At 42.3% G+C, this 20,936-nt stretch overlaps 1 protein-coding gene across 1 annotated transcript in view; it reads left to right on the top strand.

Annotated features, from left to right (window-relative positions):
* The first annotated feature begins 2,481 nt into the window (after nt 1–2,481).
* The window catches only part of LOC126427220 (ankyrin repeat domain-containing protein 65-like), a 56,383-nt gene continuing 37,928 nt past the window's right edge, over nt 2,482–20,936 (top strand). Inside the window, exon 1 of the mRNA XM_050089460.1 lies at nt 2,482–2,567. The gene's annotated coding sequence lies outside the window, so the exon portion shown is untranslated. The remainder of the gene's footprint in view (nt 2,568–20,936) is intronic.

A 20,936-nucleotide genomic window follows, 5' to 3' on the forward strand; every position in this document is an offset into this window, starting at 1 on the left:
ATTCATGTCTAATCGACCCTTAGTTCACTTATAGTATCAATGAAGCGTGGTTCCTTTCCTTATGTAAAATTCCTATTACAACTTCGAAATGCCACAGTAAGCGATCTAATGTTCTTTAAAGCGCAGTTGGCCCTCTACTTATCTCTGACTTGCAGAGATAACATAATTAATTTTCGTTACCACTCACGAATGAATCCGTCTCTCGTTTATTTGCGGTTAAAATGCTAAATACTTAGGCAAATCTAGTTACAGCAAGTACTGTTCTACTTACATTTTTCAAAATATGCCCTCGTCCTTCGTGCCTTCTTTCTTTTGTCGTGTAAACTTTTCTAACTCCAAGCAAACAAGTAAACTGCCAAGTCAGAGACGTAATTTTAGTCCCCTTATTTATCAGTTTCAAATGGCAGTTTTTCTTTGTCTTTTCCTATTATGAAAATTAGTACTAAATATTTTTATACATATCGCCTGCGCAAATTAATTATTTCCTCTTTTTACTTTCTTACATCATTCAATTATGCAAATGATCATTACCGACTAGATAAACGTAAAACATGCCAATTGTATCCGTGGACGGTTAATCTCTAATGCGGCTAAAAGAGAATCAGTATCATCTTTGTAATCTCTATTTTCGTAGGTGTCTTTAAAAAAAATTTAAATTTTTTTCTATGGGACTCGAGATTAATTATGAAAAGTCTGTTTACTTGAAATGAGAATGAGAGAGGTGATTTTTAATTTTTTATTGATCAAATCTTCATTTGAGGTTTATTATCTTTATAGCAGTTTATCGTCGGCTGAGTACCAACAAAGATAAATACTCAAACCAACAACGATAGTGAATAATAATGAAAAATGCAAAGAAACATCCTAGGCGCCTCCTGTTTGGCCACGGCCTAACAGATACCGCCACATCCTCACACACCGCGGCGAGGCCCGGATTTCTGAGTAGAAGAGGAACTGCTGGGAGAGAACCCAGGACCCCTTCCGTGGGTCCAGTAGTCAGGACTCAGCAGCCGACTCGTCGGCCAAACACTGCCCCAACATGTGCAGACACCACCCAGGAGGTCTTGAAACAGGTGTGGCAGTGTCTGTTCCCACAGTACGAGATGCAATAGCCAGTCTTTACATGACGAATGGCGCAGTTTTCATAAGTTGATGCCAAACTTTATCAACAAAGTTTTTTTCGAACTAAACTTTTCAGACAGGACTGAACAAAAGGATTCGACGTCAACAGTTTCGTGTGGTGATCAACAGCGTTAATCTTACTGTAATTAGTTTGTCGCGGCAGAAATTAAACTTGATTTTGGATTGGATTGTTTTGGGAGAAGAGACCAAACAGCGAGGTCATCGGTCTCATCGGATTAGGGAAGGAAGCCGGCCGTGCCCTTTCAAAGGAACCATCCCAGCATTTGCCTGGAGCGATTTAGGGAAATCACGGGAAACCTAAATCTGGATGGCCAGACGCGGGATTGAACTGTCGTCCTCCCGAATGCCAGTGTGCTCGCCACTGCGCCACCTCGCTCGTTAAACTTGATATTCGACCCTAAAATAACTGCAGCGTGCACGGATGACTTTATGGTATACCGATATTGTTGCGTTGTAAGTAATCGCGCAGGTAACTTGAGTGTGGATTTTTTCCTTGGACCTAAGTTTCAATACAAAGTCAGCAAATGTGGCATGAAAGCGCCGGTAATATAAAACCGAATACGGCGACTGCCCGGTGTATTCTGCCTCAGCCAATCACAGCACAGTTAACGCCCTCTTATTACAAAGTTTTATAAGTAACCAGTGCCAAAATGACGCTTACTGCAGATACTGCTGCCACAAAATAACCGTTCTGGCCATCTTTCTTGGCGCAGCACAAGGGAGCAGACAGAAAAATTTAACCTCTACTAATTAATTACTTTATGTACTTGTGACCTATCAGATTCTCTGTAAGACTGAAATCAAAACAACTATGCAAAATAGAAGCGGCGACCATTTCGAGTTAAAAGGACTTGTAATGCTGGAAGTGCAGCTAAAGTGTTTAAGAATACGTTCTCAACCTATGATTCGTTGGAGGCTTGCGATCGTATGCGGTTTGCACACGTGGCTCTGTGTAGATAATTTCTGTATTGACCGAAAAGAGAAGTGTGTGCAAAGCATCGTTTGCGTTAAAGTGCAAAGCAGGGCCTCAGGCGCTTACGATCCGTCGTGTTGTTACTGAAGAATGCTGAGCGGACGTAGAGGCAAGAGGAGGACGGAATTATGTATTCGGATACAGCGTTCTGTCCCAGGAAGCGTTGCGTGTGTTGCTTCTTGGAAAAAAGTAAATAACTACACGAAGCGAGGTCAGGGCTTGCAGCGTTCGTTGCTAGTGGAAGGACAGGGGGGAGGGGAGGGGTCGCATGACGTCAGAGCCGGGGGGTGGGGAGGGGTCACGTGATGTCAGAGCCGCTGCCCCACCACAGTGGCTGGCGAGGCGGCGCTCATTTACTTCCCCCGTAGCAGGGCACCGACGCAGTTCTGACGGAGCAGCCAGTCGGGTAACAGTGTGCGCCCCCGCACCTCGGCGAGGATACCAGAGAGAGGTAAGGCGGGCAGCTGGCCTCTGCTGGATTACTTGTAAGCTGCGGATCCTGTTCTGCACGCTTTACTATGGTTTGCCGCGTAACTCGCGACATAGCAACGTCAACGAATTAGTCTTGTCTAATACATTGTCTTACTTCAAAAAATTAGGATCAGTTCGAACAAAGGGATGGCGAATAGTGTGATAAATCAGCGTGTCGACTTTTTAATAATTTATTGATCGTTACTTATCACCTTGTTACAGTCGTTTAACCACTGATAACTTGAGCGAGATAAACGTGGAACGAACGGAAGATAGCGCCACGTTCAGTCGGGCAGTGTTTCGATGTACCGGTATCGATTCCAACAGAATTCTCGTAGCACAGTTGCTCAAAGCGAAAGCCACGCGTTTCTGATCACGTAACTGCAACGAAATAACCAATGTTCGTATCATGCAAGTATGTGAAAACCATCAGAGTCAGCACTTGGGACTGGGTGAGTTTTAGTGCGACGCGGCGTCTTCCGCCACTGATTCCAGCAGCCGTGGTTGTCTGTAATGCTGGACCGCCAGCCCGCAAGCCGAGGGCGATTGCAGTTTGCCCATCTAGCTGACAGACATTTACTTTTCAATATTTCGCCTATTTTCGCCGACTTTAAACTTCTACAATGCTGTCGTAATGTACTCATTCAGGGGTGTAATCTGACTTGAAGGGCTTCACACACTAAGAAAAGTATCACAGTTGGAAACTCGGCTTGTCGCGAGGTAACGTAACGCACGGCGCTGAAATACGCTGACGTCATTCAGCCAGTATTTCACAACAAGGGCAGTCAGCGGCTCGCAACAATCTCCAGACGACATTTCAAATACTTGAGAAAATTTTCGCTAATCTCCCCCCGCCACACACACACACACACACACACACACACACACACACACACACACGTGAACTAGCACATTTTCATGCAGTCAGCTTAGGCATCAGACATAACGTTATAATGTATTAATACAAACTGTATTCGCAACACAGTTTTCAGACGGTATCCCCACACCCCATAGAAAGTATTTGCAAAATTATATGATCGTACGACACACACACGCCAGGAGATATTACGTCTCCAACATTTAGCCGCGAGAAAAACTTTCTTTTGTTTAAAAATGAGTGCAAACTGGTCAGACTATTGAAACCCGTGTTTCAGAATGAGAGCACTTGGCGACTTAGAACACACGTTAAGAATAATTCCAAGCCCCTCCCTAACTTATCGCTTACATGCTCAACGTCGGATATTACACACGTTAACTCATCTGCGAAGTAACCAGTCGTCGGAAGCTGTTTTGTGCGTGGGCGTTCCGAATCCAGTAGTCCACTCGCGAATCAGAACTCTGGCGCCATGCCGACATGCTTCTGGGGATGAAACGCAGCTCTCGCGTTCATTTCAGTATTTTACAATTTTATGGAATTACCATTGTGATGCACGGGCGCTTTCCCCAATATCCTGGTTAGACCGAGGCGAAGATTTGGTTAGTAGGTGGCGAATTCTTGAGAAGTTATCGTAATGATTGCCCTTCGTTAATAAAGCGAATACGAAAGGTTTTATTTCATGTTCTGTGACGTCACGTCCCGTCTTTTGAGATTTGCTGGTGAAAGGGAAGCGAGCACACACAACACTTTTTTTGCACTATACAACACTTCAGCGCTTTGTTTGGCTGTTCTCGTGTTAATATTCGTCTGATAAGAGAGCCTGGTGTGTGGACAAAGCAACGCATCAGAGATCTTTGAGACGCGTCGTGTTCTGTGCGGCTTGTTGTGCAGAAAAGTTGTCGGAATTGTGCTTGCACAGTAGTCGTATCTTATGTTTGACACCGTCATTTACCAACTTTTTTATTTGACGTCAATAATTGGGAGAATCGAGGTAGATTTGTTATTGGTTCCCGACAGAGGACTGAATCACGCTAGAATTATATTTGTGGAGGGATTTGCAAATTATATTTAACTGAAACTTCGTTTAGCCACGTACTGTTACAGAAGCCTTACCCGTAATTTATGGTAAGTCACTGACGTCACATTTACCGGCACTTTAGTAGTAGAAAGTACTGAAAATGTGTATCAGTTACATTGCCCATCATCATAAAACGCAAACTTGAGTTCAAAACTATAAAATTTTCAATTTCAACTTCGCACATGGGTACATCAACACAGCTACTGCCCATTTCGATCCCCTCATCCAGTCGCAACAAAGGACGCTCGACGTCACGGAAAACTGACTGTCCTCACACGTGAGGGACAGGATGATTTGATAAGTTGCACGAATTTTACTAATAATAAACAACCCGAAATCGGTGCTCTAAATGTTTTCCACTTCTGTGGCATTGAATTGTGTGCGTTGGTTTCAGTATTCATACTCGCCTGTCGCGACATATGCAATGCAATTGATGTACCGTATTAAAACCCTGTCCAAAACGTCTCGTGTGTGGCCAGATTAGTTGTGCAGAATTGTTGGATGAACAGTAGCTGCAGTCAAAAGTTTCATAAAGATATTTAATCGCGAGTGTGTGGAATCCGCGCTTTGAGACACACATCGAATGCCCATAATAATGGAGTAAGATCACTAGTGTGGCTTAGAAATGTGTACATTGTTTCTGGGCGCTTTTCATTCTTGCGGTGTTTTGTCCATCAGCAAAATATTTGATAGTGTGGTGGCTCACATGGTACTTGGGCTGGCAGTAAACGTGACTCACGTGGAGGCGGTGGCGGTGTATCGCCATGACGCGTGGCTGACGCCACCCCGTGTGGAAAGTAACGCTACTGTACCACGGGGTGATGACAGTGTGAAGTTCAGATACTCGCAGAGGTCCAGTGTGGACTGCACCTTATGTATGGCAGCGAAACACGGTGTACTAGTGCGCCTATGCGAAAACCGATTTACACTGGAAAGAAATTGTTTCCAGTGTTGCGACCAAATAGTGCTATGAATGGAAGAGACGTACAGAATTTTTTCCATATGTAATGGATTGGGAACGAAACGTGGGCAGGAAGGGTCAAATAAGTGAGAAGCAGAATGTTGAGCTTGTTATTAACCGCCACTTGCTCAATTTGTACAGTTTGAGAACCAGAGACTTCGGCGAGATGTTGCACAACGACAGATTCGCACCTGGTAGCCAAAATTGGAACTAATTTTTTTTTTCGGTGCAAACTAGTTTCACATTACCGCATTAGCGTATCTGCCAAGTTTCGTTGCCATGCGAAAACTACAGACCACACTGGACCTCGGTGAGTGGCTGCATTTTACTTACGACCACACGATACTGCCATGTCTCCGTTGAAGAAAAAAGCGATTCGTGAAAATTTCACTGTCACCTTTGTGGTTCATTTTGTCACAAACCATTTAGTAGTAGTAGTAGTAGTAGTAGTAGTTGTTGTTGTCTTCAGTCCTGAGACTGGTTTGATGCAGCTCTCCATGCTACTCTATCCTGTGCAAGCTTCTTCATCTCCCAGTACCTACTGCAACCTACATCCTTCTAAATCTGCTTAGTGTATTCATCTCTTGGTCTCCCTCTACGATTTTTACCCTCCACGCTGCCCTCCAATGCTAAATTTGTGATCCCCTGATGCCTCAGAACATGCCCTACCAACTGGTCCCTTCTTCTTGTCAAGTTGTGCCACAAACTCCTCTTCTCCCCAATTCTATTCAATACCTCCTCATTAGTTATGTGATCTACCTATCTAATCTTCAGCATTCTTCTGTAGTACCACATTTCGAAAGCTTCTATTCTCTTCCTGTCCAAACTATTTATCGTCATGTTTCACTTCCATACATGACTACACTCCATACAAATACTTTCAGAAACGACTTCCTGACACTTAAATCTATACTCGATGTTAACAAATTTCTCTTGTTCAGAAACGCTTTCCTTGCCATTGCCAGTCTACATTTGACATCCTCTCTACTTCGACCATCATCAGTTACTTTGCTCCCCGAATAGCAAAACTCCTTTACTACTTTGTCTCATTTCCTAATCTAATTCCCTCAGCATCACCCGACTTAATTCGACTACATTCCATTACCCTCGTTTTGCTTTTGTTGATGTTCATCTTATATCCTCCCTTCAAAACACCATCCATTCCGTTCAACTGCTCTTCCAAGCCCTTTGCTGTCTCTGACAGAATTACAATTAGTAGGTAGTCGGTTACAAATCTGCAGTTGACTCAGACTTCCGTCGTATGTTTCATTTTCTTGAAGTATCAACATTCGTTAGATTCTGCAAATACCTGTATTTCGAGTACAGGCGACTGTCCAAACTGGAGCAGATCGAAGGTACCTATACCGCGCTTCGACGTTGCCCCGTGGCGTAATGATGTGCTGTGTGACGTCATATATGAACACACGGATACAGGAGAAGACAATGACGTTTACATGGCTGCTACATTATTTTTTTGTGATGTAGGTTGTAGTGGAAAAGTGATCTGTGCATATTCCGAGGTCTAGGCTAGGTTGACAGGTTACAGTAAGGTTTTCAGTTAGCGAAGCCAAAGAAATGGAATGTTATAGTAACAGTAATCCTTGCTGTGGAACATATTTTACGCATGTTGGATTTTTATGTTTTATGTCCGTTTTGATGTCATGGATTGAAATATAGTAGCAATCGCAATGTTCAGTATTGGGCACCGTTCGTCCCTAGTGCAGAGGTACGTTTACACCTGTGTAACTCTCGGTGTGAGTGAGACGCACGCAGCCTCTGCACGGAGAGGCATCGGTGCAGCCAGCCTCGCACGCCTCTGACACGTGGGCACGGGCCACCGCGGGAGTCTCCACACGTCCCACACGAATTCAGACCGGGCTGCTCCGTCCACGGTTTTATTTAGTTTGCTGTTTTACTGCGTCTTACTATTAAGTTCCCGTTTTTCGTGTGCTTTCAAATTTTCGTTAACCCATTGCCCGTGTGGGCTAAAAAGTAACAAATAGATCTGAAGAATATTGTCGTGCATACTTACGACGCTAGTAGCTATTGGTAACATCCAGTATGGCTTCTGAATATCATGAATAATCGAGTTGAACTTTTTACTGCTAATGTTACAACGAAACGTGCTTTTCAATGTAGTGGCAACACACATCGATTACTAATGGCTATCTGAATAATATTGATGTTGATTCGACGCACACTATAGTGGAAATAATAGTGCACTGAAGCCCGCTATCTCTTGCTACATTCTAGAAAACAAACATCATGAGAAACTAGGCTGTAGTAGAATTATAAACATTATAAACATTAAACAGTACAGCAGTCATCCACGAGAATGATATGCAGAGTTTATTTACACAAAACCATTACCGGTTTCAGATTTTCAAAAATCCGTTGTCAGATGGCTTTCAAAAGCTCATCAGTACTTGCGTTAACCGCCATGTAAAAGAATATTCGTTTCTGTACAAAATATCAAATCTTCACGATCGGTTTTTCTCTGGACATGTGAAATTATCGAGTAAATTTTCCGATGCAAATTACTTACATCGGAGCTTTGTGTTCGGACACCACACTACTAAATGAAAGGCAACAGTGAAAGCAACTAGAGATTCAGTAAGCCTTCAATGAAAAATAAACGAGAAGCAGAATCATTCGTGAACGGTAACGAAAATTATGTACATTATGTGTACAATCAGCGATATGGTCGAGGTCTATTTGCCCTTTAAAGAAGTGTATATCAGTTACTGTGGCACTTCGTATGTTGTAATCGGAATTGCAGATAAGGGATACTATAAGTAAACTGTCTGTAAGACGTGAATTACAAGTTAGTGAATGGCAACACCATACGTGTTACAAAACACTATGATATATAAACTACTCAGCATTATTTTGCAGGAAGAATAAAGCCATTGGTGTATTTATTTTTCGTACTTGATTCTGCACAAAATGAAGTTGTAGATTTAATTGTAGAATTCGAACACACGCTACCTGTTAACGATACGTGGGTCTTTGTCGTTGAGAACGTCAGCCAGGTGCGAAATTGCGTTGGGTTGCACGTACGTACTTAATGAATAGTGTACTGGAAAGGAGTAACATAGGTCCGATACTCACCATTTACGTACGTAATCGTTGATTTCTTTCAGCAAGATTGTAGATGGTAATGTAGGCAATGTAGGTACTAGCACTGAAGTTAAGACATAGTTTCGGCACTGTGTGATCAGTTAGTGCAGAAGTGCTAGTACATTCTGTGAATGAAATATTAAGCGCTCCAGTGATTAACTGGAGAAGCACAGGAGTACTTTGATTGTTAACATTGTCAGGAGTATCCTTGGAGGCATGTTGTGTGTGTAGATATTATCTATATAATTTGAAGAATTTCTAAATACAGTACTGTCAACCTGTCTGGCTAGTAATTAAAAGAACTTTTGACCTTACATAAAATCGGCAAGCAGAATACTTTGGCAAATCTAGTGATAGCAAATACTGCACTACTTACACTTTAATCAGAATACGCCCTCGACCTTCACGCCCTCAGCAGCTGTGGCCGAGCGGTTCTAGGCGCTTCAGTTGGGAACCACGCGGCTGCCTCGGGCAAGGACGTGTGTGATGTCCCTGGGTTAGTTAGATTTAGGTAGCTCTAAAGTCTAGGGGACTCATGGCCTCAGATGTTAAGCCCCATAGTGCTTAGAGCCATTTGAACCATTTTCTTTAGTCGAGTAAATTTTTCCAACTCCTAGCATTAAAGTTAACTACCAAGTCAGTTATACTTTTAGTCTCCTAATTTATCAGTTTCAAACAGCTATTTCTGTATCTTTTCCTAGTATGTAAATTAGTATTGAATATTTCTTTATACCTATCGCCTGTACAAATTATTTCCTGTTTTTACTTGTTCACATAAAAAAATCTGCAGATGATCATTAGCACGTAGATAGACGTAAAACATGCAAATTGTATCTGTGGTCGGTTACTCTTTAATGCTGCTGCAAGAGAATTACTTTAATCTTTGTAATCTCTTTCGTGTACGGATCATTCGAAATATTTTTCTTTGAGACCCAAAATTAATTAGGAGAAATTCTTATTTGAAACGATAATGAGGGAGCCGATTTTCATATTTTTTTGATGAGGTCTTTGTGTTTATTATCTTTTCAGCAGTTTATCGTCTGCTGTGAACGAGTGGCGGCAAAGCTAAAACAATGATAGTGAATAATAATTAAAAACGCGAAGAGAAATCCAGGCGCGTTCTGTGTGGCCGTGGCTGTGACAGATACATCTCCACATTCTCACACACCGCGGCGAGGCGCGGATTTCTGAACAGGAGAGGAACTGCTGGGAGAGAACCCACGACCCCTTACGTCGGTCCAGGACAGTCAGGATAGAGGAGCCGACACTGCGGTCAGATACTGTCCCAACATGTGGAGACACCACCCAGGAGGTCTTGAAAAAAGTGTAATAACAGGTGTAGCAGTGTCCATTCTCACAGTACGAAATGTAATACCCAGCCTTCACATGATGAATGGCGCAGTTTTACTGCGTCCATGCGAAACTTTACTAACGTGGCTTTTCTCCAACGAAATATTTTCGACAGGACTGAAGAAAACTACTAGGGCGTGAACTCTTGACAGTTTTGTGTGGTGATCCACAGTGCTGACCTTACTGTAGTTAGTTTCTTACTGTAGTTAGTTTTTTACCGTAGTTCGGTTTGCTTCTTACTGTAGTTCGGTTGGCTTTTTCCTGTAGTTGGTTTGAAGCAGCAGAAATTAAACTAAGTATTTGACCTTAAAGTAAGTGCAGTTTGCGGGCATGACGTTGTCATATAGCGATATTTTGCGCTGTTATATTTTAAGATTTCGTACCTATAACTAAGAGTTTTCGAGGGATTTTTTTCCCTTGCACTTATGTTCAGCACAAAGCCACTAAATGTGGCACCAGTGCTCCGGTAGTATAAAACTTAATACGGGACTGGTCAGCCTCTTCTGCGTCAACGGATCACAGCACAGATAACAGCCGCTTACTGGGAACTGTTAAAAATGACTGGCGCAGAAACGACGTTTACTGCAGATACTGCGGACACAAAATAACAATTCCGGCCGTTGTACTCGGCGCAACACAAGGCAACAGACGGTAAAACGTAAGTTCCGGGATGGATACAATTCAGCCAACAGAAACTGAATCGGTAAAATGTTCTGAATGGCCAGCTGATACGAATTAATTATGTTGTGTACTTACAACCTATCAGCTTCTCTGTAGTACTGAAATAAAAAAAAATATGGAAACTTCAAGCGGCGACCATTTCGAGTTAAAGGTACTATAAGCGAAAATAGTCGTTAGGGATACGTTCTGAACGTAAGATTTGCTTGAGACTAGGGTGACCGTATTTTCTTCGGGCAACAGTGGGACTTTCATACATTTTCTTGGCTAAAAAGTGGGACAATTTTTATTTCTCGTTAAATATCACTTTTAATGCTACCATTTCTTCTTCCTCTGCAAATATAGCCTTCACTGAAATGTGTGTGTGTGTGTGTGTGTGTGTGTGTGTGTGTGTGTGTGTGTGTGTGTGTGTGTGTAGTTTTCAGAAATTTACTTACTAAGAAATGTAACATTTATAACACAGAGTGTAGAAAGACATACAGTAACAATCACTACAAAACAAAGGGTTCTTAGTGAACACAAGGAATTTATGGTTTTGTGGATTCCACACTGCAATCATGTTTTTTCGAAGATGAAATTTCATTCAGCAACTCAGGTTTGCCTAATAGGTATGAATAGAAGTCAGTGCAACTGTATTTACTGAAGTTTAAACAGGTCAGTAAAATACACTTAACGCTTCTCAACGTAAATCTATTCCTCTGATCTGTCCACTGTGATGATAGCTGAAAACTCTTCCAACATTTGCATTGTGGGCAGGGAGTGAAAAGAAGTACTGCGCTATATTAAGCGATTCTCTGAACTGTTCATTACACTGGCAAGATCTGAAAAACCTACACCATTTTTCATGTTCCATCAACTGATTCCATTGTTCACTGTCTGTTTCCTATTGTTTTACAAATGACCGTATATGAACTACTTCATCAAATAAGAGGCTGTCATTTACTAGAATGCCCTTTTCGTTTTGCCACATTAAAGTATTTTCAACTACTGATCATTCTGGTGGTTCTGTGAGCATCATCCATGAGAATACAGAAAACTCAGCTATTCCCTGTAACCATGAGGATAAATAGTCTGCTGAAGCATCATAAAACGTTGACACTGCTATGTCAAATTTCTTAACAGACTGGTCATCACAATCATTCAGCAGTTTTTTTTACACTTAGTGGTACAAAATGTTCATGTTTCCTTGAATTTAGACTTGTCAAAGCATTATTTAAGACTGCTAATACTTCGCATATGGAATTATTCTGTTTCTCAATGCTCAGAATGGATTGTTGGAAAACACTCACTTGTGAATGTACAAAAAGTACATAACATTCATTTACTGGATCACTGAAAAAACGCTTTAAGATTGCAGAGCACTTTGAGATAGACTGTGACAAAAAGTAAGATTTCAAAGGTTCATACATTTTCAAGATCCTTTCTATGGCTGGCAACAATGAAAGGAAAGTAAATTTTTGTAAGTGACACCAACAAATTCACAGAATTCAGTGAGTTCTGGAACACGAATAGAAAAAATATGAAAATAGCTGTACAACTTCATGACAATGCAGTCAATGTCAACAGGTAAAACATCACAAGCACTTTGAAGTGTTATGAACAACATGTGCTGGACAACCTATGCCAACAATGTTAGAGTTTTTAATTTTTCTTTCAGATGTGTGAAAACATTATTACCCTCTTTCTTCATTGACGCCCCAAAATTACAGTTAGTGTTGTCTGCACCAAATGCAACACACTTTGAGATGATACTGAATGACTGTATAACATGAGAAAGATAATTGGAAATTGTTTCGGACTGTTCGTTCTGCACTTCATCAAGATCAAGCAATTTCGTCTGGAGTCCACCCTCACTTACAGAAAAATACTGAACTATCATAGGATAAATTTTCTGATGCCCATGGTATCAGTAGATACTTAAAAGTATTTTGCAGTGTTTACAGCAGCTATTACCTGTTTCTGGGAATGCGGAGCTATAACATTGTTGATAATTGGTTCACACATTGTTCTTCCACACGAAACGTTTTCTGCAATCTTAGAACCAGGAATTTTTGTTTTGTTTAGTTGAACACTGTGCAGTCATTAGAACGATAGCTTTGGTGGTGTTTAACAAAATGGAATGACAGGGTTCCTTCTGCTGCAGCTACGTTTTTCTGTTCCTGTGTATTTTAAGTTACAAAATATCTCGTCATTTTTTGCGAGGAACCTGCCGATCTAAGTTTCTTCCTGTGTTTCTCGGATTCCATATGATGCTTGATCTGCAGCACCACCATGAGACACGGATAACAGCACAGTTACATGCGTTACATTTTGCTGAACAGTCGTTGTCTGTAGCAGTGAAGCAAGGAAATTTCCTCTGAAGCTCTTCCGAAAACTTTGATTTTCGTTTCGGCATCGCCACGACGTGCTAGCACTTCACGAAACTGATACTGAGTGCTGACAACAATGGCAAGCAAAAGCAAAGAAAATAAGCGTACGCAACAACTATAGTGCTTAAGCTGTACATTATCAGGGGGTACCAACGTACGGAATGTCAGTTTCAATTGATAGTTTATAAAATCGACACTCAGAAAATATTTTAATTAGTTTGTAAATGTCTGCAAATAATCCTTGAAAATCGGGACAAATTGCTTGTTTGAAAAAAAAGTCGGGAAAAATTTTTGAGCCTCAAAAAACGGGACAATACTTGAGACTGGACGATCGTATCCGATTTGCACATACGGCATTGTGTAGGTAATTTCCGTATTCGTCAAAAGTGGAGGTCTGCTGTGCCAAGCATCGTTAGCGTTGCACTGCAAAGCAGGGATTCGTGTCAAAACGTTGGCCTAGGGTCTTCCCTGTCGCTGGTGAAAGAGACTGAGCGGACTTGGAGGCAAGTGGAGGACGGAACGGCTTATTCGGGATGTCACAGGAGGCTCGCTTCTTGGAGAGAGAGAGAGAGAGAGAGAGAGAGAGAGAGAAGCAGGCCGAAGCGCGAAGGTCACGGCTTGCAGCGTTGTTGCTGGTGGCTGGGAGAGGGGAAAGGGGGGGGGGGGCCATCAGGGATCTCGTGAGGTCAGAGCCGCTGCCCCGCCACTCCTGTGTGTGTGTGTGTGTGTGTGTGTGTGTGCAGAGGCACAATCTCTTAAGTGATAAAAAATGTTATGCAGTGTGTCACAGTCCCGCTTTGCTATTTGACAGTGACAGTCGTCTTCCACTTATTTTTCTTAGTTGTTATCCTTGGAATTTACGTAATACATGCAATCTAATTCGTAGCATTTCGGTCGAAGAATGTAGACACTGTCTGGTTTCCGACCCGAGGCCGTAAAATGCTGCGTAATGTGTGGCTGACCTGTCGATATCCTTTCTAAAGCTGAAGACAGCGTCGTGTTGTACTTCCAGTCTCGTCTGAACGCGCACGTGGCTGCAGACACGGAACACTGCACTTCCAGTGACGTACTTACTTACGTGTATGACACGTATCACGTCCTGCTCTCTCTAGTGTGGAACCTTTGCATACAAAAAATGTTGCAACTATGGCCGGTAGTAATATCTTGAGTTCAGTATAAAGAGCGGCAGAATACAGACTGCTATTGTAACTGAATAGTCTCCCAAAACAAGGTTGTAACAGACAAAAGTAATTTTTTTCCAAGAAAAAGGAAAACATATTGCATAAATCTTTATACTTCTAAATCCAAAATTGTAATGAAACAGTTGTACTGACTCCGTCATTTGACTGACAAGCACTTAGGCCACACGTGAATTAAAAAAGAAATCACTGAAAAAAATAACATCTTCACAAAGAACAAGTTTTTAACCTTACACATAAGGAAGAGGTTGTAAAAGGATTGTATTTAACCACAGTATTCTACAAAATCTTCATATGAAATATTGTGAATACTAAATTACCATAGATCTACCTATATTTTATGTGCAGCGCAGAGCAAATTGTCACGGAAGTTATTTCTTATAGTATGCATTATCCTCAGTTGATTTACAAAGAAATCTGTACACTAAAATGTTACTCAACCTTCACTTCTTCGTAACATTGTTTCAGTTCGACTGGAATATAGTTATACATATCCATTGCGTCATTCAACTTTCCTGCTTATATTGGCAACCGCTGAGACTAGAGAAAAGGAATTTCAGCTAGTGGCACACTATAGGGCTTACACAGTATGTATTGCGAACCCCTCGTGATTTCTTTAAGGTGGAATATGCATGCAACGGTTGTAGTACATTGTGGCTGATTCTCATGCGAACTCTTCCTGGATCATCTGCAGATATCAGCATACAATGTGATGAAGTTATTTCGAGTACCTTCTCAGCGAATGTTCCAGGTCATTCAAATCTTAAAAGCCCTCAGGCTGCATATCACATACGAGGAAAGGTTTCATCGCCTTGCTGAAGTGATAACCTCTACCCAGTGTTCAGGAACATGCACAGTATGTGTCTTTTGACGCTCTATCAGGGAATGTAGAAAACTCTCACCTAATACCAAGAACTTTTGATTGACTCTCGTAAAATATCCCAGAGTTATTAAGTATTGCCAAAGTGACAACATATGCCTGTTATTGTTTCGCCCCATGTATCTGTCAGACAAAATGACTAAAGTCTTTTCCTCTCCCCGAGCAAGGAGCTGATAGTTTGAGGTGATGTTCTTCAATACACACGGAGAAATTTCGGCTGATCCGCGCCTGGCCACACTTTCACGCCAAAAGCACATTGTTCCGTCACTAGTACCAGCATTGTGTGTGGCTTCATTACAACAGGAATACTGCCGTTGATAGAATACGGAGGAGCGGGACAATACAGGACAGAAAAATACTTTCTGTATATCAACGTAAAGTACAATGTAGATAGGATTGTTTTCGTCTTCCTTCATTGCTTTATAAGACCCTTCAGCGTTGGAATGATGTAATCTTCCTTGAATTTCAATAGCGTGTCTTTCATCTGTCTCTGCTGACATAATACCCAAATAAAACCTGTCACAGTATGAGCAAGAATGTGCTCTAGGCAGACGAAATCGCAGATTGAAACACGAGTGTTCAAAAGTTAAAATGGCTGTGGGCGCCATGGGACTTAACATCTGAAGTCATCAGTCCCCTAGAACTTAGAACTACTTAAACCTAACTAACCTAACGACATCACACACATCCATGCCCGAGGCAGGATTCGAACCTGCGACCCTACCAGTCGCGCGATTCCGGACTGAAGCGCCTAGAACCGCTCGGCCACCACGGCTGGCGAAACACGAGTGCAAAATCGCTTTATTTGTGCATTAATTGTACTTACATTCAGAATGTTGTTTTCTAAAAATATCAGTATCTTTTTTTAAATTTACAGCAGCGGCAAGCAACTCTTTCCGGATTTGTGGCGACTATAATGACTTACCTGTTTTGACAATGATCGTATGATTTCGGATAGCTTCCCATGATCAAGTATAGTGTAATGTAGATTTTTATGCTTGCCCTTCTTGGCACAGAACGACTCCCAAGTTTTTATTTTCTCTTGCAGTTTCTGTATTCTACGAGGAGTTGTGTTATAAACATGAGACAGCGTCCTTCGACAAACCAGGTGTCACCTGACGGTACTGTTAACAAATAAGGAAAATTGTAGGGTCTACGACAAAGATGTTCAACCTCTCTTTTAATGTGCTCAAGTTCAACACAGTTTCGGCCTAACAATGGCGACTGATTGTAATTCAAAGTACAGAAGCCTTTAACCAGTGTGTGTTTTATATCCAATGTAATTTGTTTACATTGCTACGTGCGCAAAAAAACGATAATCACGTTTTGAAACAGTGTTTAAATAAATACATACTGTAGTTACATTAACTCAGGCTAACACGTTATTTATCCAGTCGAAGACAACGATTAAAGAATAATGCCTAAAGGTGCAAGTCACGTGCTCTGTTATGTTACTGTATTACGCATTGCTACATAACCTTTTCATTGCAATATGATTTGCACTACTTGGTGATTCACAATAAAGGCTGGAGAGAAATTAGCTTCGCTAGTCACAAACTAGGCTAGTTATTTAAGGTTATGGTATCATAAAATTACAATGAAAAAATGGGTTGCAACCTTGCTTGTACTACGTACCTCATCTGGAGGAGATTTTGCCACTATGACCTTCCCCCTCTTTGATACGTATAGTTTTCCAGCATCCCTGAGTGCCTTACGTTTCACATCACGCCGGTCACTCACAGGTTGTTTGCGCTTTTCGGCCCTGCTCGTGTGTTTCTGTCAGTGATCTCTGGTTTTTGAGCACTGACTGTAAGAGGTGTACTTGATGTGACCACCATCTTTCTTACACAACGCAAACTTGTCAGTCTGTCGCCTACAACACATTGTGTAGAGCAGTTCCAGCATCGCTACCTTGTGCCAAGTACTGTTAACTTTCCTCTGTGTAAAAGCCAGCTTTTGTAAAATGAGGGTTACAAGCTTGTTCTCGGCGACTACTCAACTGTCAGTATGTGCTCAGTTTAATCTCAAAACAAACGAGTTTTCTCATTGTTCTAGTGATCCCAAAAGGCAGCAACATGCAGCTTACGCTTTTCTTCAGGTCTTGTAGGTATAATTGATTCAGTTTGCTATTAAGTGGCGGAATAGATTAATGAAAATTACGGGTTCCCTCATAAATACTTTCTTACGAAGCAGATGTTATTTTATGGTAAGAAGTGAAACTATGACAGAAAGTGTTCCCAAAGAATTAGGTAGTATGCTTCGGAATACATCTTGTCTGAATACAATTCCCTCGTATTTCTGGTGCATCCGTGCCTTGGAATGCAACCGATGTAATACAGTAAATTCCCGTTTGTACCAAATGATCCGGACGGCGACCTGTTCGGATAACGGAAAATTTCGGAAAAACCGAAGTTCCCCTGTTTTCACGCTTGAAACACCCCGAATTGCGTCAATACCAAGGAATATGATCGTAAAACGTGTGTACGGTATGTAGAATGTAATTGATGTGTGTGAATAAGCCTGTATATTTTTGACTGAAAAAATTGTGTTGACATGGTAAAAAGCCGCCAAAGTATGACTGAAAACTGTTTTTTAATGCTCAATAACAAAGCTCGTTTATTTTGCATTCTTACAGGAAAATCCAGCCTTGTTTGGCAGCACGAAAAAAACAGGAGTTTTAATTTTACAACCTACTTTTTTGAATAAAGTATGTACTTTACAAAATTATGATACAAATCTAGAGATTTACTCAGAGAAACGAAAAATTTGTCTAGAGGATCTTATGGACGTTGAAGTTCTACGATGCTCGATTAGAATTTATTTTTTGGTATAAAAGTCTAATGGTTTTTTGTTCTTCGGCTTGAGAAACTTTTGTTGCGCCAATACATCTCCAACGTTGGAAACAGACGATTTCGGGAAGGTCGCCTCCTGTTGGCTGATGTGCTCCAGGGCGGTTTGGGTCACTTCGTAAGCGACTGTGTGAAGAAACTTTATCTCTGCTTCGTTATCAGAGACATATTCTTCTGACGCTTTCTGATTGGTCACAATTTGGGCCATTTCTTCTTCAGTCAAACTAAAAAAGTCGTTTTCCATCCACTCTTCAACATCTTCGAAGTTCGCGTCTTCACAACCCTGTAGCTTCTCCAGTAAATTCACAAAAATTACGTCATTTTCATCTTTCTGGCACGTCAGCTTGAGTTTTGGTGTTGCCTCCTCCTTCCCACCACTGATGAGTTGCCTTATGATCTAAGAGTGTTTCCCAAAACCTAACGAGAGAAATTGGAGGAATTAGATCCAAGCTTCAGCAATCCAACGAATTAAACATCGATTTTTCATGGAGCTTGCACAAAACATTCTTCAACATCAATCGCACCGATTAAGTATTCCAGCAGCTTGCGTCTGCAATGTTGTTTCGTCGCCTCATAAACACCTTGGTCCATCGGTTGACATAGAGACGTGACGTTTGATGGGAGAAACACAACTCTGATATCCCCACCTGGTAGATCATCAGGGTGAGAAGGAGCGTGGTCCACAAGATGTAGCGCTTTTCGAAGAAGTCCATTTTCCTCCATGTATTTTTCTTCAGGTCGAACAAACTCTGCGTGGAACGACTCTTTGAAGGTGGCACCGTTCATCCATGCCTTTGATTGATTCGTGTACCACAACGGCTAAAGCTTATCAGCTGGTTGCCGTCTAAATACTCTTGGTTTTTTGGATTTGCCTATTAATGTAAGGCTCAGTTTATGGTTGCCAGTGGCATTACTGCAGGCAAAGGCAGTAACTCTTTGTTTTTTTATATCCGGATTCCGTTTTTCTGTGTTTAGTGGGAAGGATTTTTGTTGCCAGAGTTTCATCACAGTTGTAAAGTTGATCGCTACTATAACCTCCTTCGTCGATGATTGTGTGCAATTTATTCTTAAAATCAGCAATAGCTGCTTTATCACCGGATGGCAATTTCACGAATAGCATGCCGCTTCTCGAACCGATCCAGCCAGCCATCACTTCCGAGGAATTCTTGTTCCTTTCCTTCAATCAGCTCCTAAAATGTCATCGCTTCTTGGCGAAGTAGAGGACCTGAAACACGGTCACACCTTTGGCTCTTATCTGCTCGTGCCACAAACATAAGTCCTCTTCTGAGGATGTGCGCCTTTTCTCATTGTTTCTCGGGATTTCACTGCGCTGCCTGACGCTTGGATGTACAAAAATTTTCATTTTCAGGTCGATTTGTCTTCCAGTCAGTAACCGACGTTCAGATCCGCAGCAACTTTCGCGGGTGGCTCACCAGCATCACTTCTGTGCAAAGCGCGAAGCTTTTGTTCCAATGAGATCACATCCTGTTCTCGTTTCGCAACCGCACTCACGTACAGCGTTTTTTTTTCTTTTTCTTTCCTTTTTTTTTACCTACACTCCACTGATGATTTTGTTTTTTGGCCCCTTTGATCTCCGGACATTTTAAACCATGCAGTGCGAGCACGAACCGTTAAATCGGAAGCAACCGACGCACGACTAGACACTGGAGACCCACTAGACGAAGCTTTTGACTTTTAAAACCTTGCTGTGGCAGCCATCGCATGAAAACGTTCGATACACCTATCCCGTCTCCTACCGAGGCCCACGCGGCAACACATCAGTGCGTTGTAAGTTCACCGTTACATTGTTAGACGCTCGGCTTAGTCTGATGTATCAACCAACAGGCGGAAAGTGTTTGGCGCCGCACGCTCACTGTCGGTTTCGACAGGGCTACTCCGCGCCTAACAGAGCAGTACTGTGCTACAGCACTTCCAAGGAGTTCCAATAGATGGCAGTGGCACGAAGCCACGCAATACGAACAAGAAACACGCTAAAACTTCAACCAGCATGTTGTGTCTAGACAAGACAGCCTAGACACGAGGTGAGGTAGCGGAAAGGCACGCGCTTAAACTCACGCAGGCTGGCGTGAGGTCTGAAACAGGATACGTAATGAATGCTATAAAGAAAAGTACGTACCTCCTGGAATACTTAACTTTAATCCACAATTGTAGAACATCGGTCTGTCGGTACAGGCATGACAAGATAAATAACCAATGTTAATGGCGCCTTGCTAGGTCGTAGCAAATGACGTAGCTGAAGGCTATGCTAACTTTCGTCTCGGCAAATGAGAGCGTATTTGTCAGTGATCCCCTTCTGGCAAAGTCGTCTGTACAACTGGGGCGAGTGCCAGGACGTCTCTCTAGACCTGCCGTGTGGTGGCGCTCGGTCTGCTATCACTGACAGTGGCGACACGCGGGTCCGACGTATACTACCGGACCGCGGCCGATTTAAAGCTACCACCTAGCATGTGTGGTGTCTGGCGGTGACACCACACAGCACACACACACACACACACACACACACACACACACACACACACGGATAGGCGACACTCGGGATTTTGACGCGCGCCAGTGCACTGACTACCAGTAGACTGCCGAAAAACACCAGCGAATGCGTGGCTCCAGGCGCAGACAAGTTGAAACCTGGAATGTGATTTTCACTCTGCAGCGGAGTGTGCGCTGATACGAAACTGTCTGGCAGATTAAAACTGCGTGCCGGACCGAGACTCGAACTCGGGACCTTTGCCCTTCGCGGGTAAGTGCTCTACCAACTGAGCTACCCAACCACGAGTCACGCCCCGTCCTCACAGCTTTGGAAGGTAGGAGACGAGGTACTGGCAGAAGTAAAGCTGTGAGGACGGGACGTGAGTTGTGCTTGGGTAGCTCAGTTGGTAGAGCAATTGCCCGCGAAAGGCAAAGGTCCCGAGTTTGAGTCTCGGTCCGGCACACAGTTTTAATCTGCCAGAAAGTTTCAAGTTGAAACCT

Source organism: Schistocerca serialis, chromosome 11 (assembly GCF_023864345.2).
Source record: "Schistocerca serialis cubense isolate TAMUIC-IGC-003099 chromosome 11, iqSchSeri2.2, whole genome shotgun sequence".
NCBI lineage: Eukaryota > Metazoa > Arthropoda > Insecta > Orthoptera > Acrididae > Schistocerca > Schistocerca serialis.